Below are 26,386 nucleotides of genomic sequence, written 5' to 3'. Positions count from 1 at the left end.
CAAGAAAATAAAATCAAGGGGGAAATTTGCGTGCGTGCATGCGTGCGTGCGTGCATGCGTGCGTGCGTGCATGCGTGCGTGCGTGCATGCATGCGTGCGTGCGTGTGTGCATGCATGCGTGCGTGTGTGTGTGTGTGTGTGTGTGTGTGTGCGTGTGTGTGTGTTGATTTGGGGACTATAACTTTGTTCAGGGCTTACTCCTGGCTCTGTGCTCAGGGATCACACATGCCAGGGCATGGGGAATCATATGTGTAGCTGAGGCTCAAACGGGAGATAGTCACTAAGCAAGGCAAGTGTCTTAACTGCTGTTCTATCTTTCTGGCTCAAAGAGGGAACTTTTTAAAAAAAATTTTTTTTAAATTTATTTTGGCTACTAGTGGTACTCAGGGGTTACTCCTGGTTCTGCACTCAGGAATTACTCCTGGCAGTGCTCACGGAATTATATGGGATGCTTGGGATTGAACTTGAGTCATCAGTATGCAAGGCAAATACCCTACCTGCTGTCCTATGGCTCAGGTCCTAAAGAGAGAGCTTTCTGAGTAAAGAGATCATAGTGGAAAAGCCTCAGGGCAAAACAGAAATTGGTCCACCAGTTTTTTGATTTTTGTTTGTTTTTGGTTTTGTTTTTTGGGCCGCACCCAGAAGTGCTCAGAGGACACTACTGGCTCTGTGCTCAGAAACTGCTCCCAGCAGGCACTGAGGGATCATATGGGATGCCGGGATTCGAACCAGCATCGATCCTGTATCAGCTACATAAAAGGCAAAAGTCCTACCTCTGTGCTATCTCTCTGGCCCCAACCTACCAGTTTTGTTTTGTTTTTGGGCCACACCTAGCAGTGCTCAGGGGTTACTCCTGGCTTTGTGCTCAGAAATTGCTCCTGGCAGGCTTGGGGGAACCATATGGGATACCTGGGATGGAACAAGGTAGGGATCAAACCACATGGGGATCTAACCAGGTCCATACTAGGTCAGCTGGTGCAAGGCAAACACCCAACCGCTGTGCTATCCCTCTGGCCCCCTGGCCCACCAGTTTTAAGGTAGCTATCAAATGATATGCTGTGACACACAGATTTTAACACAAAGGCATGGAGGCCAGGGAAGAAGGGGCTGCCATAGCTGGGCCACACTCAGGGATGTGGAATCACAAGTCTGATTTGATACTGAACTCAGGGTCATTGGTACTGAAAAACAAAGGCATGCTAGTTCTCTGGGTTAGGGAGAGTTGGCAGCAGAATGCATTTTTAGGAGAAATAAAGAATTGAAAATGAATTCTCAGAGAAACCTAATTGCATGTGATTTGCACCAGGGAAATTGGAACCTGTCCATGGGAAATCTGCAAGGAAGGTTCCAAAATAGAAAAGAACAGATCGACAGCCCATGCTGATGTGAGTCTAGTGGGCCTGGAAACCACAAGCACCAAAAAAGCTAAGGGCCTGTGGAGGTGACATCTCATCTGCCTGGACCCACAGCCCTTTTCAGGGGACTGAGCTCCCCCCTTCCCCACTCTCATTCCAGACAGATGCTTTCTTCCTGGGAATCCACAACAGGGAAACACAGAAACCCAGGCAGTCTCTCTCCTCTCCTCCCTCCCTTTCCTGGCAGTTCATGATGATTGAGTCAACTGTCACATTTCCTAAGAAGAAATTTGAGGGCTTGCCCAAGGACACAATGGGAGTTGAGATAAGCAGGCGGTGTGAGGATGAAGGTGGGCAGCTGATCAGTTCCTTATGCTCCAATGTGGGCACACAGCTCCGATGGCAAGCCACGATGCATCTATCTTCTAGGGACTTCTGGAGACTCGGCATGGAGACACTTGCTTAGCTTGTCCAAGCATCCCCATGCATGCCTGGGAGCTCTGCCATCTCCTGCCAATATTCTTCTCTTTTCCCTTCCCAGGTCTACTAGTTCCCAGCTGCCAGCTTTCATGCCATTCTCACAGCCGAACCCTATCCAGTCGAGTTCAGGGGCACAGCTCCTGTGTTCTTTCACCTTTCCAAAGATCCAGAGTTCCTGGCAAGGTTCCCCTTTGCAGGAAGAGGGTGGGCTATCAGTAAGTCTCACTACCCAGTCTTCCTTCTCTTAAGGAAGACTTAAGCTAACTTAAGCAAGAAAGCTTTGAAAGGGACATTCAACAAACATGCAGGCTTTTTTTTTTTAAAACATTTTTCTCTTAAAACAAGTTTTTCTCCTTTGCTGATTTAATCTAGCAGACAGGAACCATGGCGTTGGGCTCAAATATTCCTGATTTTCTGTTTTTGTTTTTTATTTTTCCACCACACCTTTGTGCTCAAGAATTACTCCCTGTGGGAATCTGGGAACCGTCTGGGGTGCTGGGGATGAAAGCTAGTTCGGCCACATAGAAGGCAAGCACTTTCCCTGATGGTCCTGGTCCCATTTGAATATGTCTGATTTTCAGTTTTAAACTGTACCACCTAACTTTTCACACTAGCTGGAACATCACTTCACTTCTCTAAGCCTTAGTTCCTTCATTTGTAAAATGGGATTGGTTTGAACTCTTGGGTACAAATGGAATCATGATGAACAACCACTGCATGCTCAAAGACTTGTAAAAAGAATCTGGTCTTGGGGGTCAGAGAGATAGCACAGTGGTAAGGCGTTTGCCTTGCAAGTGACTGACCCAGAAGCAGAATTAGTTCAAATCCTGGCATCCCATATGATCCCCGTGCCTGTCAAGAGTGATTTCTGAGCACAGAACCAGGAGTAACCCCTGTGCGCCACCGGGTGTGGCCTCAATACCAAAAAAAAAAAAAAAAAAAAAAGAATCTGGTCTTGGGAAAGTATTTTGTAAAGATAATTACTGACTTTAGAACATAATATGGGGGGGCGGGAAGGTGGCGCTAGAGGTAAGGTGTCTGCCTTGCAAGTGCTAGTGTAGGACGGACCGCGGTTCGATCCCCCGTCCCATATGGTCTCCCCAAGCCAGGGGCAATTTCTGAGCACATAGCCAGGAGTAACCCCTGAGCGTCAAACAGGTGTGGCCCGAAAACCAACCAAACAAACAAACAAAACATAATATGGGGTCAGAGAGATAGCATGGAGGTAAGGCGTTTGCCTTTCATGCAGAAGGATGGTGGTTCAAATCCCAGCATCCCATATGGTCCCCCCGTGCCTGCCAGGAGTGATTTCTGAGTGTGGAGCCAGGAGTGACCCCCCCAAAACAAACAAACAAACAAAAAACATAATATGCATTTTGCTTTTTAGTCTGATTCTTTTTGGGCCACATCTGTGCTCAGGGATTATTCTGGCTCTGAGCTCAGGAATCACTCCTGGCAGGTTCAAGGAACTATATAGGATGCTAGGGATCGAACCCAGGTCAGTGCATACAAGGCCCTACAGCCATGCTATTGCTCTGGCCCCAACTTTGATCTAATTCTTTTTTTTTTTTTTTTTTTTTTTTTTTTGGTTTTTGGGCCACACCCGGCGATGCTCAGGGGTTCCTCCTGGCTGTCTGCTCAGAAATAGCTCCTGGCAGGCACGGGGGACCATATGGGACACCGGGATTCGAACCAACCACCTTCGGTCCTGGATCGGCTGCTTGCAAGGCAAACGCCACTGTGCTATCTCTCCGGGCCCTGATCTAATTCTTAATGTTATTACTATATATTGCATATTTATCTGAGTCCCAAATTTTGACCTGAAAGGTTTGAATAATTTGTATCTCAAGGGCTCTTGACTACAGAATTCTTTTTTTTTTTTTTTTTGGTTTTTGGGCCACACCCGCGGTACTCAGGGGTTACTCCTGGCTGTGTGCTCAGAAATAGCTCCTGGCAAGCACGGGGGACCATATGGGACACCAGGATTCGAACCAACCACCTTTGGTCCTGGATTGGCTGCTTGCAAGGCAAATGCCGCTGTGCTATCTCTCCGGGCCCTACAGAATTCTTAATACCTACTTAGGTCTAATGGCAAACCAAGTACATCTCCCCATAAGAAAACTACCATTATCTCCCATACAAGAGTAAATGGGAGCTGTAACTACCATTGTGTTCCAACTCATCATCTTGAAACTCACTTGTCCCCAACAAGAGCTGTTGATCTGAATGTGTCGTCTTCCAGGATTGTGTCACTTCCTCTCATGGATGTTCCTGGATGCTACAGCTTCCTCACCCCCAAAACCTCTAAGAGTGCCCAGATGGGACCTTCTAGAATGTGAACCATACATATCAGGTGAACATCTGTGAGTGTGAACATCTCCAATGGGCCCATTTGAAATAGCTACCAAAGCTCTTACTTTGTTTGGTGTAAAATCCCCAACCCATCCTATTCCCCTCATACCCCAACCCCTTCCTCATGCTCTCCCCTTCATTCTTCAGCCTCACTGCACCTTCTCAGGGGTCTCTCCCAGCACATCTCTTTCCCCTCAGGCTTTTGCTCCAATGTCAACTTGTCAGTGAACTTTCCTTTTATTTAAATATCTCCTCTCACCCCACAACTCCCCATTTGTCTTCTTGAGCTTTACTCTCTCCACTGGCTGTAGCAACAGCAAATGTATTTATACATGCATTTATTTTGCATCTTGTCTCGAGAAGATAAGCTCCAGGAAAATAAAGAAAATTATTCAGCTCATTTTTGTCTTGGTTTCAAGTGCCTGGCTAGTGTTATCACATCGAGGGCACTCTAAGTAATATCTGGTCAATGACAAAGTGGACTGGAATGGCCAGGATCAGTGTGGACTTCTTAGCAAGTCCAGAAAATGCATCTCTGGGCCTCTTTTTTTTTTTTTTTTTTAATTTTGGGCCACCGCTGGTGATGCTTAGGGTTTACTTCTGCCTCTGTGCTCAGGGATTGCTCCTGATGAATTGAGGGTTCTGGGGATTGAACCTGAGTAAGTTGTGTGCATGCAAATGCCCTACTCACTGTACTATTGCCCTGATCCTTCTATGTATCTCTTTATATAACTCTCATCTTTCCTAAACATGGTGTCCTGTTTAGGTTGATGTTGTCTTTCCTTTTAGATTTGAGTCAGAAAGATTTTATTTCCTCCCCAAGTCTTACTGCCCAATGGTAAATGGAAAACATAACACCCAATCATGGCTTTAAATAAGAACAGAGGGCTTCAACTGGCAAAAACAGCTCAGTAAGCCTTTAGACAATGCCTTTCACAGCACCCTGGTGAGAGAGAACAATTTTTCTTTTACTTTTTTTCTTAATTCCATTTATAATGTTGTAACAAGCAATATAAGATAAATTATTTTTATATTGGGTAGGCTTGGTGGGTGGGTGGGAAACTGGGGACAATGGAGGCAAGTTCACATTGGTGAGTTTGAGGTTGGAACACTAAAGGCCTGAAACAATCGGATTATGAACAACTTTGTAAAACCACAGTGTTTACAGTTAGAAAAACTTAAAATTTCAAAAATAAAATAGATTTAAAAAACCCCAGAGGGTATTTTTTTCCTATTCTGGAGAAGCCTGTGTTGTCCTCTGAAGATATGCCATTCTGAGCCTCACTTACTTGCTTTCAAGCTTAGTTCTCTCTTGAAGATGTATTGCTTTTCTTCTACCCCACTCATATCTTTCTGAGTTTTGTTCAATAGACTACTTTGCTTCACTTAAAAAGAATAAAAAACAGGCCCATTCCAAAGTGTTTAGGGGGTGTCAGGCAATTCTTGACAGAACTCACCCAATCTCCATGCCAGGGCCACTGGGGCATGGGTTGGGGGCTCAGTGCCCCCCACTTTGACCCAGCATTTGGTCTAGTTGTGTTGGGGTGCCCCTGACTTCCCCAGCCTAGTAAAGGGCTCTTGAGGGAAAGAGGGGGCAAGTGGCATATTTGGAAGCTGCTGTCTCCCTCAAACCTCAACCTGAGTCCTAGAGATACCACATTTAGGTTCTCAATTCACACTTTCCACCCCAGGTTAAGGATGTCATTCTTAGACTCCGGAAGCTAGTGAACTGGCTTGAGGGAAACTGGTAATTTGGGGGCAATGCCAAGAGAGGAGCTAGTTTTTAACTGCTGTTCAGAATACCTAAAGCATGGCCAGTGACCCCAATCCCTGCCAAAAGGTTCCAGAGAACAGTGAAGGACAATCAACCTCCATCCACCTTTTTGGTTCCTGGTTCAAGTTTGTCAATTCACTGCTGATGTGACTGACAAGTTCCAGATCAACTCTATGTTCTTTCAGGACCATCTGTGGATCTCGTGCAGCCCTGTCACAGTGGAATAAACAAGGATACATGATATGCATTCCCAAGGTCAGCTTGTCCTACCTAATAGGCTCCATCAGGGCTACAGAATGCCCCATCTTGAATGTTTCTGTGCTATTTATTATTATTATTATTATTATTATTATTATTATTATTATTTTGGTTTTTGGGCCACACCCAGTAGCACTAAAGGGCTACTCCTGGCAAGCTCAGGGAACCATATGGGATGCTGGAGATTTAACCTGGGTTGGTTGCATGCAAGGTCAAAAAGCCCTGCCTACTGTGCTATTGCTCCGACCCCTTTTGTGCTATTTTTTTTTTGTAGTAGATATTTTTTTGTGTTTTTTTTTGTTTGTTTTTTGGGTCACACCTGGCAGTGCTCAGGAGTTACTCCTGGATCTATGCTCAGAAATCGCTCCTGGCAGGCTCAGAGGATCATATGGAATGCCGGGATTCGAACTACCGACCTTCTGCATGAAAGGCAAATGCCTTACCTCCATGCTATCTCTCCGGCCCCTGTAGTAGATATTTTTAAGAAAGAATTTTGGGGTTGGGAAGATTTGGATCAGACTTGGCATTGCTCAAAGGTTACTCAGGGTTACTTACTCTTGGTTGTACTTGGGGGACCATATGCAGTACTGGGGATCAAACCAGAGTTGACTACTTGCAAACAAAGTGATTTAAACCCCTATACTCTTTCCAGCCCTTTATGTTGGTATCTTTAAAGATTAAAAGGGTTCTGTGAGGGGGTGTTAAAGTGCTATCCTCTGGTTTCCCATGCAAAAGACTGTGATGTGTTGGAGAGGGGGGAGGAAGTACTCCCTTCGGATATGAATGATGGTCCTGTTAGCTTGAGATCAATGTGAATGGATCAATAAGATCTGCCTGCAAAGGTTTTTACCCAGAAACACACATAAAGCAAGAATCGATGGACTGAAAAGATGGTGTGAACAGAAGCTCATGAGAATCAAGGCTTGGATGTTGCCTCGGGAGCACTGGCTCAGAGTTTTCAAATAATGAGTTTTAACTTCCATAGCACAGACATGCACATAAGAGGTCTAGCTGTGTTTGTGCACAAGTGTACACACAGACTTGCAGGGTTGTGCTCAGAAATGACATTAAGGGCTACCATTAGTCCAAACATGGGTACCAGAGGCCCCATTAGGGCTGCCAGGACTAAGTGTCAGAGCTTAGATGGCGGCAACAGAAGTTCCTAGGTTCAAATTCCAGCACAAAGGGAGCTATGAGACCACAAGTCAGGCACTCACAAGGCCAATTTCCTTATAAGTGCAGTTAATTATTGTTAGGATGATTGAACGTAGCTGTGCAGGTCAAGCTGCCAGGCACAGGGTCTGGCACACACCCCACAGCTGGGCAGTGGGCCACACCGTTCAAGGCTGATATATTTACCTAGGGAGGGTAAGGGGTCAGGAGAACCAAACTCACTATCTCTTCCTCCTTGTCCTCTGCAGGCCTGAGCCTCATCTCATCCAGCACTGTCTCCAGCAAGATTTGGGAACCTGATCTTCTGCATCCAGAAGGTCATGATCCAGAAGGTTCAGGATCCAGAAAGTCAAAGCCAGAAGCTGCTCAGAGGCAGGTAACTACACTGGCCCCAAGCTGCTAGGCTCGAGTATGTAGACTGGACTTGCCTGTGTTTATAATTTAATTTCAGATAACAGATTTCATTTAAGAATAGTAATTGTGGATTGGAGAGAGTACAATGGATAGGGTGCTTGCTTTGCATGCAACTGAGTTCAAACCTGGCCCCCCAAATGATCCCCCTGAACCCTGTTAAGAGTGATCCCTAAGCACAGAGCCAGAAGTAAGCCCTAAGCACAGCCAGGTATAGTCCAAAAATAAACAAACAAACAAACAAAAAACCCCTAATAAATGACAGTATAAGGAATATGGTGAAATTTGCAATTTAAGAAAAAAGTATTTGGCTGGGGATCTAACTCAGCAGTAGAACACTTGCCTTGCATGTGCAAGTCCCTGAGTTCAGTTCCCTGTATGCATACACATGCAAACTCACACATACACACATATCTGGGGGTTGGGAGATGGGACTCAGATCTAGAGTTCTGAAGCTTCCAATCCTGGCACCACACAGCCTCCCAAGCATAACCAGGAGTTGCTGTTGGGGGTGGGGGTAGGAATTGCTATGCATGGTCCGGGAGACCTGTCACAAGGCTGGAGTGGCCCTGATGGTTCTAGGCACCACAGAGTCCGAGCAGCACTGTATCCCTACAGCCTTTCCGGAGAACTCCTGAGCCCCTTGAACACAACTTGGAAATCCCCAATAATGTTAATCATAATCCAGATGTCTGACCTGTCTTCAGTAAATGAGAAGATTTGACAGCTTTGTGTCTGTTTCCTGCCCAGCACAGACTGGGACTAAGAGCAGCTCCAAACAGCCCTCACTCACTTCTGTCCCTGCTCTGCTATTTGTTGTGGCAGTGTGGAACCTCCAGTTGAATCTGTCCCTTTTCACAGGTCACGGATCTGAGGCTGGAGTCAAGGTCTGGGCTCCCAGGGAAATCCGAGGGGACCCAAAGAAAGGCAAGATGCGATGCAAGGCATTGCAATGCAAGGACTCCCAAGAAAAAGGATACACAAAACAGGAACTTGGGCACACGAGATCAGGACTATTCAGACTAGGCTGCCAGGGCCAGACTGGTAGTACAGGAAGGGATCCCTAGATGCAGGCAGCCAAAAGCTTCTCTTCCATCTGCTGGCAGGTGCCTCACTCCCTAAGAGAGGCTCCTTTAGGGGCTAGGACACAGCTCAGGTGTCTGCTCACTCAACTGGCCTTTCCAGGAGCTCAAGGAAGATTGATCTTCCTAGACTTTCTAGTCCTTTGGGGTGGCACAGTGAGCAGGGACTGTCTAAGGGTAGGATTCAGCTAGAAAATTCAGCTTTCAGCAGAGGCTTGACCATGAGTGTAATCTTCAGCAGGCCTGTTTCTTTCTTCTTTTATAAACCAAGGCCGAGAGACAAGAGACCAATTCATCCTTAAAAGGTGGTTATGACTTAAGACAAGTTTCCTTAACTCTGGATGATTTTTTTAAAGTTTAAGTATAGGATATATATGAAAATAGTTATTATGGCTATAAAAGGAGCACAAGCCTTAAAAGAACCATCACTGTTTGGGTGCTTGAAGATGAATCAGAAATCATAGTAATTGCTGCTTTCTCTAGAGGGTCTCTTTTCATTTTTTTCTTTTTTTCCTTTTTTTTTTTTGTTTTTGGGCCACACCAGGTGACTCTCAGGGGTTACTCCTGGCTATGCACTCAGAAATCGCTCCTGGCTTAGGGGACCATATGAGATGCTAGGGGATTGAACTGGGGTCCAACCTAGGCTAGCTTGAGCAAGGCAGATGCACCACCGCTCTGTCTATTCTAGATGTTTTCTAAGCATGGAAATAACAACTTTTGTAGAGATTTGTTTGTTTTATTGTATTTTTAATTTTTAGGTCATATCTGGTTGTGATCAGAGCCTACTCCTAGCTCTTCAATCAGAGACGACTCCTGGTGGAGTTCAGGAACTCTCTATGAGGTACTGGGTATCTAACCCATGTTAGCTAATGTGCAAAGTAAGTGCCTTACTTACTGTACTATTTCTCCAGCCCCAGCATTGTGATTTTTTTTACATATTATAACCATGGTGTTTATATTTTATGTTTATACAAACACATGGATCATACCTTATATCTTTTTAAAATTTAATACTGTTTCAGAACTACCTACAATACGACACTTTCTTTATATAAAGTATTTGGGGGCCTGCATGATCTTCTATTTTGTGGGTCTCTTATGGTGAACTTAACTTCCCTTCTTCATGGAACAAGCTAGACTTTCTCCAAAGTAATGCTGGAAGAGGTACCTGTGCATAATTGTCTTCCTGTACTTAGAACTATTGCTTCAGAAGAGATCCCCAGTGGGAGATATACAGAATCAAAACTCCACTGCCAAATGTTTACCTGGAGGCAGAGCTGACCTCCCTTGCCCTCCCATCACACATACAAATTAGCTGATTTTCTCACTTGACTAATCTACTGGAAGTTATAGTGTCTTCTTGGCCTTATGATTAGTAGTTTCAGTCTGAAGGAAACTAAGGCAGGAGAGGTTCTAGTCCTGGCCCTTCCTCATTTCAGCAGTTCTTATCCACGTGGCTGCTCTGGCCAGGTCAATATTTACCAAGCATCTGCTTTTTTCTGGTTCTGCCTCTAGACACCTGAACAGTGACAATCAAGGCAAAGGAGCTGAGCAAGGAGGAGCCCACAGAGATTCAGAGGTAGCTTTCAGCAGGGTTCTAACAGGTGGGTGCAGTGTAGGAACATTGCAGATTCAGCTCAGGGGATCAGTACAACAGACATAAATGGAGCCAGAGCTCTACAACAGGGGATGACTGGCCCATCCTGGTGAGGAAGGCTGAGCACTGGGGAGCACCATTTCATTCTAATGAAAACAGGTTCTGAGCAGTTGAAGAACAAGGCCAGATCCATATTAGGTCTTTTTTTATTTTGGGGCCATACCCAACAGTGGTCAGGGAGCACTCTTGGAGGTCCATATGGGGTCCTGGGGATCCAATCTGGGCCGGCCCATGCAAGACAATCACTCTAGCCACTGCTGTTCTATTGCTCCACCCTCCAGATGCAGATTTGAAAGAAAAACCACACTGGAGATGTGGCTCAAATGGTAGAGCATATACCTCACATATACCTCACATGTGCGAGGCCCCGAGTTTCATCCTTGGCCCTGCATGAGCCTCTGAGTACCACTGGGGATTACTTCTATAAAATAAAAATCTTTTTTTTTTTTTTTTTTGGTTTTTGGGTCACACCCAGCAGCGCTCAGGGGTTACTCCTGGTTCTATGCTCAGAAATCACTTCTGCAGGCTCAGGGGACCATATGGGATGCCAGGATTTGAGCCACTGTCCTTCTGCATGCAAGGCAAATGTCCTATCTCCATGCTATCTCTCCAGCCCCTAAAATAAAAATCTTAAAGTGAATGTGATTGAGGATAACCCTAAACCAGTTTTGCTAAGACTGGATTGAAAATCAACGATGTTAACAGAAGACAAAGAAAGAGGAGAGTAGAGAGGAGGAAGAGAAAGGCAAATGAAAGAGAATGAGAGAGAAAAGAGATAAAGAGAGCAAGAGAAAGGAGTGAGTGAGATAGAGGAGAAAAGGGAAGAAAGTAAGAGAGATAGAGAGGAGAGGGGAGGAGAGAGTGAGAGAAACAGGGAAATTGAGGATGAATCTGGAGCCTGGAGAGAAGAAATTAAAGATCTATCTATCTATCTATCTATCTATCTATCTATCTATCTATCTATCTATCTAAATATTTGTCTGTCTGTCTGTCTGTCTGTATATGTGCATATACATATATATATATTAAATGAGAGAGAAAAAAGACTATGATGCTGATCAGGCCTCTGGGTGGGTTATGAGTGATGGACACTAATCTCTGTTCATCTGAAACTCAAGTCCTGCTGCTTCCTTCATCCAAGAATTCTATTTGTTCAGGGGTGGCCAGAGACCAGCTTAGAACACACAGGAACTAGAGTGACCTTGCAGTGCCAGCCCATGTGCTGTGAGGAGTAACACCTGGATTTGTGGGCCTGTTTGCTTGCTGAGTCATAAGAACCCTGAGACACTGAGCAGTGGCCTTCCATACGTCCAGCACTCTGGTCGGCAGGAACAGGGCTGGAGGTAGGATGGAGGTCTTGGGATTTCTGGTTTCATTTTCTCCTCATTGTCAAAGGCTAATGAATCATCACTTCCCAGAGACCACCAGAACTTTGCCTCCCTTCGTAGCCTCATTTTGTCCCTTCCAACCCTCTTCATAGAGGCCTCAGCCATGGCTTCCTCCACCTGCACTTCTCCTTCAAGATCAGTCCAGTGCAAGATTTTGGGAGCCAGACTCAGGTCTCCTTCTTGGTAACTCCATGGCACAAATTGTTCACAGTTCTTGCTACCATAGTCTCCAGACTTTTGACATACATCTCTAATTGGAGTCAACAGCTTGCAACTTTGCGGGGTGGGGGTGTGTGTCTCTGGGCCTTCACACTCATATTTCTTTTAAGTGATACTTGTCCTACTGGTGAGCTATGAAAGGACTCTTCACAGCACCCTCAGCTCTCACCCAGGACCCACACCAACCAGAATTCAGCAGGAAAGGTTGTCCAGCACTGTGCTGGTAGCACACACACACACACACACACACACACACACACACACACACACACGTGTGGCATGCCTCAGGCCTCCTTCATGAACACAGATTCCTTGGCCCAGTCCCCAGAGGTCTCATGGCAGCAGATGCCCAACAACACTGCTTGTCCTTGCAGTCAAGTTGAACCGCTGCTCTCAACCACAGAAGGCACCTCTGGGCCATCCTGCAGACCAGTAGAGTGGTCCAGTCAGTTACTAACTCAGCCTAGGTCACAGCAATGAAAGCATCTGGGTTGCCATGCACAAGTCTTGCTCTTTCTCAAGAGATTAAGGCCTGTATAGATTCTAACATGATCCCATGGTATTTGAGGCTTCCGATTGGGCAACATAAGGCTGCCAAAATATGTGAGCTTCAAGGACTGCTAGGGGATGTCCTGTGCTTCTAGTTGGTGATCAGAACAACTGAGTTCAGAAGCATGGGTCTTGTTTGTCTATCTTTTCTTTCTCTCAGCTATATGTGCATATCATGCACATACACACACAGTGAGTCAGACACTGTGGCAAGACACTGGCAGAAAATTTTCACAAAATATAGATTGAACAAAGAATTCTGCATCTATGCAGTACTTGCACAGCTCCATGAGCTAAGCACCAAATGGTTCAATACCTAAAAAAGGAAAAAAATATGAACAGATACTTTCCTAAGGGAGCTCATGGATGGTGAATAAGCACATGGAAAGACAACATTGAGTCATGAGGAAAATTCAAATAAAAGCTATAAGAAGATCCAACTCCATACCTTTAGAAGGGTGAATATTGGGCTGAAAAGATACTACAGTGGGTAAGGTGCTTATTATCTTGCATGTACCTAACCCAGGCTTGATCTCCAGCATCCTATATGGTCCTCTGAGCACCACTGGGAGTAATTCCTGAATGTGGACTCAGAAACATCACTGGGTGTGACTCAAAAACTTAAAAAGAAGAAGAAGATTGAGTATTATAGAATTAATCCTCAGGTTCTAAAGCCAGAATACTGGAGAGACACAGATCTAGAAGTGTTGATCTTGAAAATAATACACAGAGAGAGAGAGAGGGAGAAAGAGAGAGAGAGAGAGAGAGAGAGAGAGAGAGAGAGAGAGAGAGAGAGAAATGGTTCAGGAATTCCAACATGTAAGCCTTCAGCTCCTAAGAAGCAGCATACTCCTTGAGAAGTACAAAAATGCAAGAGAGTGTTTTCTTAAAAATCTAAGTATTAGAAAGGAACAGACCACACCAGGAGGTAGAGTTAGATGATCTAAACACCAATCCAAGGTGCTACGTTTAAAGATGTTTCCAATCAATGAGTGACAAGGCATATACTGAGTGGGATGGGATCCAATTAATCTCACAAGCCGATTAATCCCACAGAGTATAAAAGGTCTGCTGGACTAAATGCTGGTGAGGATGAGAAAGGATTGGAACTCTCATGCACCACTGTTAGGAAAGTCAGTGGCAGAACCAACTGCTCTGAAAGTGAGAGCAGGTAAAAGTCCATGAGTGTACTTTATTACTTTACTCTCAGGTATTCATTTTGGAGAAAAGAAAAGGGCAACTGGATAAAGATTTCTATACAAATCTTCATAGCAACTTTACTATATCAGGAAGCCTCCAAATGCCCATCAAGAGATGATTTGCCATTCATCATCATTATTTTATTACCAACAGATGAATGATTAGCTCATTCATTATTTTATGATTGTCAGATGAATAAATGTCCATCAACAAGTTATGATTTATCATTCTATAAAACAGACTACTACTCAACAAAAAGATAAAAGAAGCACTAATGATAGACACAACACAGACAGGTCAACCTCAGATCAAATGTGGGGTTGATCCTACATACTGCATATGGTTCCCTGAAGAATGATCCCTGAGTACTGGTGAGTGAGCCTGGTATGAACTCACTGATGATATATACAACATTAATCTCAAAATAATTATACTGAGGGAAAGAAGACAGAGCCCCTATAAAGGACCTACTATATTGGTCCCATTTATTAAAAATGTCTAGAAAATGAAAAGTAAGCTAAAGTGACAAAGAATAAGGTTGATGGATGTCTAGAAATGAAGGGGTAGGGGGCACACAAGGAGGAAGGATAAAAGGGTAGGAGGAAATTTGAGGGATGGTAGTATATTCATTATTTTATTCATCAACACAGTTTTATTAGATTATACTGAACTGAACAAGCTGTACAGTTTACATATGTGCAGCCTGCTGTGTGATGTCTGTAGGAACAAAACTGGAAAGAGATAAGAGGGAAAACAGAGGGGTGCAGTAAGCAAGCAGGAAGGATCTTTCTTAGGAAGCCATGTACACACACATCATATCTGTCAAAATAAAGCTGCAACATTGCCTCAGAACCAGTGTGTCTCAACCTTTTGTGACTGTGACCCCCTTTCCTTCCTGTGACCACCCTCTCCTACCAGTTGGCCCCAACTCCTATGCCATGACCTCCGCATTTCACCCGTGGCTCCCTTGGAATCTCCTGGGAGCCTTGGTTGAGACATGTGGCTTTAGAGTAGTCTCACCACTCTTGGGACCCCCATGTTCCTCTGTGAGAGACAGTGCATCACTGTGTCACCAGTGCACTGTTTGTCACAAGTACCTCCTATGTGCTGGCTTGTGCTGGACCCTGGGGAAATAACACACAGTCCTGGTACTGGGTAGAAGTGGCAGGAAGGACAAAGAAAACTGAGGTGGAAAGGACAGGCCTGGAGGGATGACCGCTGAGGTTGGGAGGCAGACCTGGTCACTGAGGGGCATCTGTGAATGTGGAGCCTGAAAACCCTGCTGAGGACCCAGGAGGAAGGAAGCAGCATCCATTGGCCCATGAGACTGGAAGCCAAGAGAGCAGTGAGCAGCAGAAGACACAGGGATGGGCAAGCATGAGTCCCAGAATTGAGTACTTGGGATCTCAGTGCATGCAGCAGCTATTGCACAGTCCCCATGACTCAGCTTCCTTCCCTGTCACATACAGCACAGCACCCAGAGGCAGACTGCAGGGTCACATGTCTCTGCACCGGGTATGCAGTGCCGCTGCTGGTTTTCCACTTGGAAGAGAGCTGGGACTCAGAGGCAGAGAAGTCACTTAGAGTCCTGGAGAGGAAGAGCACTATGAGGAACCAGGCTACGGATGGGGCCCTTCCACAGAGGGCCTGTCCATCACTCATTGGTGAATGACAATGATCCAGGTTAGACAAGAACAGCTCAGAAGTCAGTGCTTGCTCTGGAATGGAGGTCCAGGGCTGCTTCAGGAAAGGAGCAGTCCCTCTGTCTGGACCCTGTCTCATTCTCTCTACTCAGCACACCAAACACCAGTCCAATGCCAAAGACTGCCCAAGACTGCCAAGAGTGTCCAAAGACTGCCAAGACTGTCCAAAGACTGCCAAGACTCACTTAAAGATGATGTTCTGTCTCAGCAGACAGGAAACAGGGGAAACACTCTTTTGCCCTTTGCTGAGGGCCAGAGTAATGGGCTCATTGACAGAAGACTTGCTCCTATTTCTCAGTCTTTCCATACTAGTTATTCCTTCTCCTCCTCCTCCTTCCCAGGTAACCCCTTACTCCAGCTATGAACACCCCTGCCTACAGTTAGTTTTATCCCAGAAATTTACACCCATTCCAAATTCTATTGTACTGCAAGAGTTAGTTCCAGAACTTTCTGACTTATGTGAGCAATGCAGAGGTGAGGAGGAAACTGTCAAAATAAACTACTTTGAGGCTTTCTATTGTTCTGCTTCAGAATGTTCTATTTGGGCTGAATCAAAACTTATAAGTGCTAATCAGGGGATCTTCCCTCAGAGCATGCAGAGTGCTGAACATCAACTGTGAACCTGGCAGACAATGAGTTTTAGCCCTGAAGGTTGTTAATCTGCCATGATTGGCAATGTATGGGTTAGTACCCTGACTCCACCACTCTATGGTTCTACAACTCTGATATGTTTTTTCTCTCCTGTGTCCCCAGATTCCTCAGTTATAACTCTCTGACAAATTAGATAGCATTGGACCTCACCTGTCAAAAGTGGAAGCTATTTTTCTTTCTTCCTCTCTTTCCTTCTTTCTTTCTCTCTCATGCCCTACACCCCCAGCCCCTCTGGAGAGCCCTACATAGGAGTAGTCAGAGCTTATTCTGACTGTGGAGCTCAGGGATCACTCTTGGCTGGGTTCTGGGCTGCCAGAGGTCAAACCTGGGCTGGCACATTCAAGACCAACCATATATCTTTCTGGGAATCAGACTTGGATTTACTTGTGCAAGGCAAGCACTTCACCAGTGTACTATTCCTCTAGACCCAGTTTCCTAATTTTTAATCATTAATCCCTCACCGATCACTTGTTTAGATGTCATGTGGCTTAGAAGAAAGAACACTCCTTTATATCAAACAAACCAGATGCAGGCATAGCTTCATAGTCACTGTATGACTTTGGACAAGTCACTTCCTTTCTCTGGTTTTGGACAAATCACCTCCTCTAGAAGTGAGGTTAACATGCTCTGGTGTGCTTGAATTACTAGGCTGCTGTTTCTTTTCTCTGCTCCCATTTGTGTTTTAGCCCTTCTTCTGAATCTGCCCAGTTTTATTCAGATTAATGATCTGAATAAAAGGGGTGGCCACAGTGCCCAGTGCCTGAGATGTCAAATTGCAACATTCAACCTCCAAAAGAGATCCCATGATGGCACCTCATACTGGAGACTCAGATCTACATATGGTAGCTGCTGGGAGCAGTTCTATGTGCCCTGTCCTGTGCACTATCAGGCTCAAAGACTTCCCAAACGGTAGGAATTCCATCTTGGGGCATGCCTAGAGAGTTGACAGACTCTGCACAAGTATTTGATTGAATGGTTGGAAATAATTTCTTAAATCCTCCACAGGGGCCAGGATAAAGCCTCACCACCAGAAGGTGCTTGATGAATATTTGATTAACTGGACCACAGACATGTTATACAGTTCCCAGAACACCCTGAAATTGTGCCCACAAACTAAGGAGAACACCCCCCCAAACTTTCTCCCAGTCATATCCAAACTTTCTCTCTGCCAGGCTTCAGAACTGCTGGTGGAAGGACAACTCTCCTCGCAGTCCAGGCAGCTGCTCAGGAGTCTATCAGATCATCATAAGGCACTGATCCTCTCACCAAGGAACTGCCAAAAGCTTCCCCTCACTCCTGGCTCTCAAGGGTGGCTTTTGGGCCAGGCTTCTAGACCTGTGATAGGGAAGCCTGGTTAATACCAGCCATAAGAGGCACAGAGCTAACTGGGGAGCTCACTGCCTATAGACACCATCCTAGCAAGGGCCAGAAGAAGAGTCCAATTCAAGTCATTAAAGCAGAGTTCAGAAGCAGAAGATCACAAACAGCTAAAGAAAGGCCAAGCTTCTGTTTTCTGTAGAGAAGGCACTTCAGCCCAGCACTGCCCTTCCAGCCTCATTTCCCTTCCTTTCCCTCATCTTCAGTTGACAACTATTGAGCCTGATGTGCTGGGCACCTAGAGCTATATTGTCAGGAGACACACTAATGGACTGTTATAGACACAGTCTAATACATACATTTAAAAAAAGTCACCAGGGGTCCAAAAGATAGTATAGCAGGTAGGGTGGTTGTCTTGAACGCGGCTGACAAGGGTTTGATTCCTTATACCTCATATGGTTCCTTGAGCCTGCCAGGAGTGATTCCTGAATGCAGAGCCAGGAGTAAGCCCTGAATATGGCCAGATGTAGCCCCCAACCAAAAATAAATAAATAAAAAGTCACCCTATGGGACAGGGAGACTGTGGTTAAGACATGTGCTTAGAGTGTACCTGACTTGGTTTTGATTCCCAGCATACCCCTGGTGCAATTCTGGAGACCCCTAGCATTGCCAGGGGTAGCCTGATTGTCCTCTGGCTCCTCTGGTCCTGAGCATTAGCATATTTATAATCCCTTGCATTGAACTGCTGGCCCAGGTGGTTGAGAATCCTCTTGAGCACTGATTGGAAGCTGTCACCCCACTAGCTATATATTTTTTGTTTGTTTTTGGGTTTTTGGGCCACACCTGGTGGTGCTCAGGGGTTACTCCTGGTTATCTGCTCAGAAATAGTTCCTGGCAGGCACGGGGACCATATGAAACACCAGGATTTGAACCAACCACCTTAAGTCCTGAATCGGCTGCTTGCAAGGCAAACGCCGCTGTGCTATCTCTCCGGCCCCCCACTAGCTATATTTGAAAAACCAAGAGCTTAAAAAACTAAGAGCTGTCACAAACTCAAATAGCTGTCTTATAAACCACAGAGTCTGACAATGCTAGAACATTCCAGTTGGCAAGAATGGCAGGAGCAGACTAGTGCTGCTGCTTTCAGGCAAACACTTTGCAGTTTGCTATCACCTCCAAATGTTCACAAACCCTTTGTTTTTAAATCTCTATAGACAACCCAAGCTAAACTTTTCTGATATTTACATGCTTGATTGTGGCATTCAGATCTCCGTATAACTTAACAGGGCAAATAGTGTCATTTCCCTGTATTCCAAATAAGAAACCAGATGCTGAGAGAAAAACTAACCCAGCCAGAAGGTAAATTCAAGCATCCAGGGCCAGAGGATTCTAGTCAGTGACAAAACAGGCAAAATACAGACAGCAAATGCAGTGGATTTTGAAAGAAAGTAAAATGCATTTAATTAGAAAGAGTATTTTTTTAGCTGCTTGCATAGAACCCTCTAATTGGGGGTTAATGTTTTTTTGTTTGTTTGTTTGTTTTGTTTTGTTTTTAAAGCTCTTTCTCTTAACTCTGGAAATAAAACACAAACAGAACTCTGAGTTCATTTACATGGTTTCATTTAGGGCTGAAGGGATAGTGCAGCAGTAGGGCATTTGTCTTGCATGCGGCTGATCCAGGACGGACCTCGGTTCAATCCCCGGTGTCCCATATGGTCCCCCAAGCCAGGAGCTATTTCTGAGCACATATCCAGGAGTAACTCCTGAGCATTACCAGGTGTGGCCCAAAACATACCAACAAACAAAAAATACATGGCTTCATTTAGCCACATAAAATGATTTTCAAAGGTAGTGATTTTGGGGGGAATAATGCTTATAATTTCCATTGTGCTACCCATCCTTACCCCCAAAAGTCAGTGTGTTTCTGATATTCTTCATGGTCCATGAAAACAAGAAACAAAACCACACCACCAAATGAATCAGAAAAACCAAACACCTCCATTTTATATCCTCACTTCAAAGCAGTGGCTTTTAAATTGGACCTTCCCCAAACTCTCACCCTTCCTCCAATCCATGGAACATTTGTTCTTGCTCCTTCTTAGAGGCTCTCATTGTACCCAATCCACTTTTTTTTTGTTTTGTTTTGGGCCACAATCAGCAATCAGCAATGCTCAGGGCTTTCTCCTGTCTCTGTTCTCAAGAATCATTCCTGGCAGTGCTCAGGGGACCATATGGGATGCTGGGAATTGAACCCCACATGCAAGGCATGCTCTTTACCTGCTGTACTATATCTCTGTCCCCCACTCTACTCTTGTAGCCCCTAAAATGGTGATTTTACAGAAAAAAGAATTGCTGAATCAGTCACTGGGCAGAGCTTTACAAGTCCTTTGAGACCACCACCTCGACTTATTTTATAAGCAGAGGGCCATGCTGCAGGCCACCTGGGGAATGACAGCCAGGGAAAGTAGCTCCCTGATCTAGGTTTCTTGGGGCTTCTTTCCACTGCACCAGGCTGCTTCCAGATACTTCCTATTGTTGGCTCAGTACCTCAATTCAGAAGACAGTGCTGAGCATGTGATAAACACCTCATAAATATCTGTGCATTCAGAGGTGCAAAGCAGCCTTGGGGGACATGTGCCTCCTCCCTCCATGGTCCCTCAGCTCTTGCTGCCTAACGAACCTTCCCTCAGTGCAAGCTGCTCAGCAAATGAAGAAAAGGCCCTTCAGGCCTCTGGTGACCTGGATATTAGAATGACCCCATATGGCTAAGCAAAATAATCCATATAGGCCAGAGTTGTGATCCCAGCTTTGATGAGTAATCTTAGGTAAATGTCTCTCCCTCTCCTGAGGCTGGGTGTTTCAGACTGGTGGGAAACTGAGAGTAATATGAGGAAAAACTCACTAAGTCAGCTGGAGGGTGCATTTAACAAGCTTTCCAGGAAGAATTTCTGGGGATCGGAGTGGTAGCTCAGCCATAGTGCCCTTGTCTTGCACGCAGCTGACCCAGGACAGACTATGGCTCAATAGTTGGCATCCCATATGGTCCCCTGAGCCAGGAGTAACCCCTGAGCATTACCAGATGTGCCCTCCCCCCAAAAAGAAGAATATTTGAGAAGCCTCTATGATCGAAAAGATACTTATCCACTTGGGACAAATGAAGAGTTCTGGTAAAATTGTACCATCGTGTGATCTTTGATGGCCCTATTCATCCTTAGCCATTTTGGGGGGTTTTGAGTGTCAAAAGCCAACAAATCATAAGAATTATTTAGAATGATCCTAAGTGACAGAGAATGATCTTATGGCTATTATGTACAACCACAATTCAGAAAATAAGGCACTAAATGAACACCTTGTAAAGGCCTTCCTGACCCACAAATTCAGAATGTCTTTCTGCCCCTCATTACATCCCAAATCAGCTGCATTGCAGCCCTGACAGTTCACCAGACCTGCATGCTTAGATATGTCTCCTGGGGAGTGGGAGCTCCCTCAAACTAGAGATCACCTTTCCTAGACCTGTCACCCAAGGGCCTGATCAATAGGCAAGAAAGCAAATACAAGAAATGTTTAGTGAGATAAGTAAAAGCCTCTGTTTGGGTTTTGGGATAAAGTGGCATTTAGGCCTTCAAAAGCCAGAAGAAACATCCAGTCCATGTGTGAGGTGGAAATATGGACTCTCGGGCCCGGAGAGATAGCACAGCGGCGTTTGCCTTACAAGCAGCCGATCCAGGACCAAAGGTGGTTGGTTCGAATCCCGGTGTCCCATATGGTCCCCCGTGCCTGCCAGGAGCTATTTCTGAGCAGACAGCCAGGAGTAACCCCTGAGCACCGCCAGGTGTGGCCCAAAAACAAAACAAAAAAAAAAAACCAACAACAAAAAAAAGAAATATGGACTCTCATAAGGAAACTGGCTTATCCAAAGAAACTCAATCAATGGGAGCTCAGACTAAAAGCAACCCTTCTAACTCCCAAACAATGCACCTCCAGTAAACTGTCTCAGGTTTAACAGCATGTTAGCACCAGTGATTCTGGGCTACTGCCTGCCTCTGGCTTTCTTACATGTGAAAGGAATAAAATAGCAATGCTTGGGGCCAGTAAAATAGTGCAGAGGTTAAGGTACTTGTTTTGTATCTCTCAGACTCTGATTCAAGTTTCCAAACTCTACTGAGGTCATATCTAAGCATAGAGATTCCCCAATCCCCAACAAATGAAAGTGCCTATAGAATGCAATTGTCTGACACTTTTTTTGGTACTGGTGGAGTGTTTCACCTTCTTTCTCTCCTTCATCCCCCAAATCGATGATGAGAGCCTCTAGAAGGATTCCGCCCATCTTGGGAGTATTAGACTCTTACTCCAGTTTATTTATCTTCTCTTTTTCAGGCAAAACCACGCAACTTGAACTAGCTAGTCCTGCCTACAGTTAGAGGGGGAGATAAGGGAGGCATCAAGACCAAACAGGTGCAAGACTACTAAGCAGTGGGTTGGATACAAAGGGGACCACATATTCTAGCCGCCCTGGGGGTGAGGGAAGAGGAAACGGGAGGTAGGACAAAAACGGAAGGGTAGGGAGGACAATTTGGTGATGGGAATCCCCCCTGATTTTATGTAAATATGTACCTAAAATGTTATTGTCAACAATATGTAAGACACTATGATCAAAATAAAAATTATATTAAAAAAAAAAGAATGCAATTGTCTGAAAAGTATCTAATCAAAACTATTAAACAGGATGTTGCCTTGTTGACAAAGCACTCAGAAAGCTTGTCACAATTATCTTCCTGGTCCAATTATTCTCCTTGGGAGGGTAACTCCCTCCTCTCAGCAATCAGAGCTCCCAGTGACAGGGAACTTTCCCAGGATTGATTTATACTTTTCAATCCGGCAAAATTCCCTGAAGTAAGGTCTCTGCGGCAAATGTCTTGTCCTGAGTCTTTCACATCTTTCCTGCCTCCAACCCCCTCTGCATGTATGCAGACACACATACACGCCCCCTCATAGTGATGTGAGCAGGTTATGGGCTCACCGCACAGCTGGGGAAGGCACACTCCTATTAGATGACACACAATCCCAACACTTCTGGCAAATGGTCTTGGGCAAGGCAATCTCTAACAAGTCTTGGCCTTTCAAATAAGAATCATTGCTGAAGACTGTGATACATAACGGTCTGATTCTTAGAGACATGATAACCTCATTTTCACTTAACAAAATTCATGTGACCGAAGGTAAGAGGGCTGGAGAGATAGTACAGAGATGAAGGCCTTTGTCTTATTTGTGGCTCACCCTGATTTGATCTCTGGCACCACAAAGGGTCTTTTGAGCACTGCCAGGAGAGATCCTTGAACACCACTGGACTATGTGATCACAAACCAATAACCAAATGAAGAAATCCAAAAGGTCAGAACCACAAAAGGCCTTGGGGATCAATTAGTTCAGGCCTCATATTTATAGCAGAGAGCCCAGAGGTGTGGAGAGGCTGAAGGATCAGCCCAAGGTCAATGAGAGGTTAGTAGAATGAAATTTAAAGTGGCTAGTTTGTAGAGGTCTCCTCTCCTCTCCTCTCCTCTCCAGTAGAGCTTAGCCAGCTCTGATGTTAAAGAGTCACCAGAGCAATAACTGGTAGTTCTGGGGGTGGGAGACAAGGGGCTTCCTAATTTGAGTCCTTGGTACAATTTCTGGTCCCTATACCTGGAACTCCTGCTTTTTCTATGGCTCCTCTATTTTGGCCTGTTGGAATTTTTCTTCCTCACCCTCCAACATAGCAAGTAGCTGGAATCACTCTCTTCCCAATCCTCCTCCTTCCCATTCATCTTGTATCAGCTAGCACCATCTGTTTGCGAGTGCCTCCCCTCTCTCATCTCATCTTGCCCCTTCAAGTGTGACTAGAGGAGATGGAAAGACAACTGGTGTTTACTGGTTATAGCCATTACGACAATATTTGTAACCACTATAATAATGATAATCAACAACATGTATAGGACCCTCTCCTTTTACTGACACCATTATGCATTTCCAGATTGCTCCCAAATATAACTGGTTTAGGTTCATTATTCCCTCAATTTTATTTGTTCTTATGTGGGGATCCCATCCAGTGGTGCTCAGGGATTACTTCTGGCTCTGTAATTAGGGATCACTTCTGGCAGGACTCAGGGGACCATATGGATGCTGGAAATTTAACTTGGGTCAGACATGTGTAAGGCAAAGTCCTATCTACTGTTTTATAGCTCTGGACCTCTCCTCAAACTGGTTGATCCAACATCGACTAAGCTGAGCCATGGGTTAGAGGTTCGAGACACAGAGAGAAGAAAGAAAGGGCCTCTGCTGGGAGAGAGATGTACATCCGTAGGGCAGTTATGAACATAATCTATTTTGGCCTAAAGTGCAGCAGCAAAGCCCCCCTGCTATGCCCTATGGGGAATCTTCTTTATCATGTTGTCCAGAGGCAGACTGTAGCCATGAAATAAAATGGAGCAAGAAAGGATAGACATGAAGCTGCACATGACAGCGGGAGGGAAGATAGATAGGAAGACAGTGGTAGGAAATATGGACATAAGAAGTGTTGTGTCTGGTCTCTAGTGAGACTCCAGTGAGGGGAGAGAAGAGTAGGTGATCCATGTGAGGTCAGGCTCCTCCTCTAGCACCCTGCGGCTGCCACCAATGTAGGGACTCTGTCCTCCATTGCCAGGATTTCCCAGGGCTGGGCTACTTATGTCTCCACGGGACCATCATTACAAGAATGATGTCTTAGCCTTTGTAATAGAAATGCATGCACCTCCAAGGCCTTTAGCTCAGCAGCTCAACACGCTCTACTATTTGTTATCCCCAGGCAGGGACCATGCATAGACATGTGGAGGAAAATTGGGAAGAGGGGGGATGGCAGCAGCCCTGGCTCCTTCCCAAGTCCGGTGTCCCTGAGAACACACTCTATGTTCACAGATCCTACTTTCAATGCTTCCAGATACTTCCCACTTAATTCTCACTTTAGTGTGGCCTGTACTGTATTGAGAAATGAAGAAATCGAAGCGCAGGGGAGGGAAGCGACTGGACAGAGGTCACCTTAGTGTCGGGGGCCAGGGATGCCAATGTAGGACAATCTGGTGCTACCAGAGTCACTGTGCCCACAAGGTCAATATTTCACCTGAGAACTTCAGACTCAAAAAATAGAGGGAACCCCATTATTTCCTAGACCCTAGTAGCTGAAGGTTTCCTAGCTGCAGTGAGAACTAAAAGTATACCAACCAATTCAACACCTGCATTTAGCAGAGGAACAGACACCCACGCCTGAAAGGATTAAGATGGCTACTTGTGGCCTACTGGCAAGCTAAGGCCCTGGGAACCCCGTTTCAGGTCCCTTCTCTGCACCCCCCTTTCCTGGGAAGCTCCTCCAAATCATCCCACACCAACAGATGGGCAGAGAAGGCAGCTTGTGGCCAGGTTCTCAGTGTGTGAGGGTTGATGACTGATTACGGGGGCTTCCCAGACTGACAGGTTGTTCCAGAGAGCCCTGCTGAAGGCTGAAGGAGAAAAGGGGAGACTGAGGCTGAAGGCGCTGAGAGACTTAGGTGGTCTTCCCCACTCTGGGCATCCTGGACATTGTTTCTAAGTCATCTTCAGGGTCTTGCTGCTTCTCCAGAGGGGAACAGGGTGAGGAATCAGGCCTAGGCACTTGACTTGACCTTGGGATGTTTGTGGGGTTCCATCCTCCCGCCACCCCCAGGTTACCCTCGCTCTTTTGCTAAGCCTGGGCGGAAATATTTGCTCAGAATCTGACAAGGCAGACAGACAGAAGAGGGTGGGTGGTCCTTAAAGCCCATCGCCCACCTTAAGCATCTTCCCAGCTGCCATGGGCATCACCCTCTAATTAGCGACTTTCCCAGGGGTGCGGGGTGGGGGGGGGCACGGCCAGGATGCAGGGAATGGAGGGTAAGATGAGTCACAGTTAACCCCTCGTCGCCCGGGGCCCTCTAGAGAATGAATTCTACCGCAGCGAGCCGTCACCAGCCCCCCCAAGCCTCCACCCGTACCCCCGCTGCATTGCCACTCGGTGTCCCCCCCTATTCCCGGCGGCCTCCTCACCTGAGTTCACGCGCCCCGCCGGCTCACCCCGCTTGGCGCAGCGCCTCTGCAGTCGTGGCTGCAGCTGCGGGGCCTGGATCAGCAACCTGCGGGTGCGGGGGAGAGGGAAAGAAAAAGGGGAGAGGGTTCAGAGGCGGGGGTCCCGGGCAGTCGCGTTCTGGGGGCGCTGACAGCTGGGCCGCCGCAGCCCGGAGGACGGCGCAGGAGAGGCTGCGGGCCGGGGCGCGGGATCGGGGCCCTCCCGAACCCCACCCCGCGCGGGCTGCTCGGTGCTCGGACCCGTGTCATCCCCGTCACCTGCCGAGGGGTCCATGCTTCGGCCGCCCTGCCCAGGCCGCCGAGCGAGCCGCGCTCCGGAGGCGCTGCTGGAGGCGGCTCGCGGGGTGCTCTCCCCGGCGGGGCTGCGGGAGGGCGGAGCGGGAGGGAGCGGAGGGTGCGGGAGCAGCCAGTCGGTGGCTCGCCGGCAACTGCGTAAGCGGCTCGGCCCCGCGCTCCTTCTTAAAGCGATAGTTGGGGCCTGGCTTCGGGGGGAGCGGCGGGCGGGGGTCCGGTCCCACCCAGGCGGCAGGGCGTGGCCGGGAGCACAGCGGGGGTCCCCTGGCCGGCTGTTGGGACCCTGGGCCTCCGCTTGCTCCTTTGCGCCACGGGAGAAGCAGGACTTCCACCTGGGTTTTTATTTGTAATTAATTATTTTAGTGTATTGATTTTAATTTTTGGGGGGGGTCACACCCGGATTTGCTCGGGGGT

The 26,386-nt window shown here is 46.3% G+C and overlaps 1 protein-coding gene across 3 annotated transcripts in view; it reads right to left on the bottom strand.

Annotated features, from left to right (window-relative positions):
- SNPH (syntaphilin) overlaps positions 1–26,058 on the bottom strand; it is a 41,862-nt gene extending 15,804 nt beyond the window's left edge. Inside the window, exons 1-2 of one of the 3 annotated variants that reach the window (XM_049779221.1) lie at positions 25,937–26,058; positions 25,640–25,725 (exon numbers count right to left, since the gene is read on the bottom strand). The gene's annotated coding sequence lies outside the window, so the exon portion shown is untranslated. Of the gene's footprint in view, positions 1–25,639; positions 25,726–25,936 lie in introns of those variants that run through there. The other 2 variants (XM_049779218.1, XM_049779220.1) reach the window with 2 other exon arrangements.
- Positions 26,059–26,386: the final 328 nt, after the last annotated feature.

Source organism: Suncus etruscus, chromosome 9 (assembly GCF_024139225.1).
Source record: "Suncus etruscus isolate mSunEtr1 chromosome 9, mSunEtr1.pri.cur, whole genome shotgun sequence".
Classification (NCBI taxonomy): Eukaryota; Metazoa; Chordata; class Mammalia; order Eulipotyphla; family Soricidae; genus Suncus; species Suncus etruscus.
Note: the sequence above shows the minus strand (reverse complement) of the source record. Positions and strands in the feature narration are given on the sequence as shown.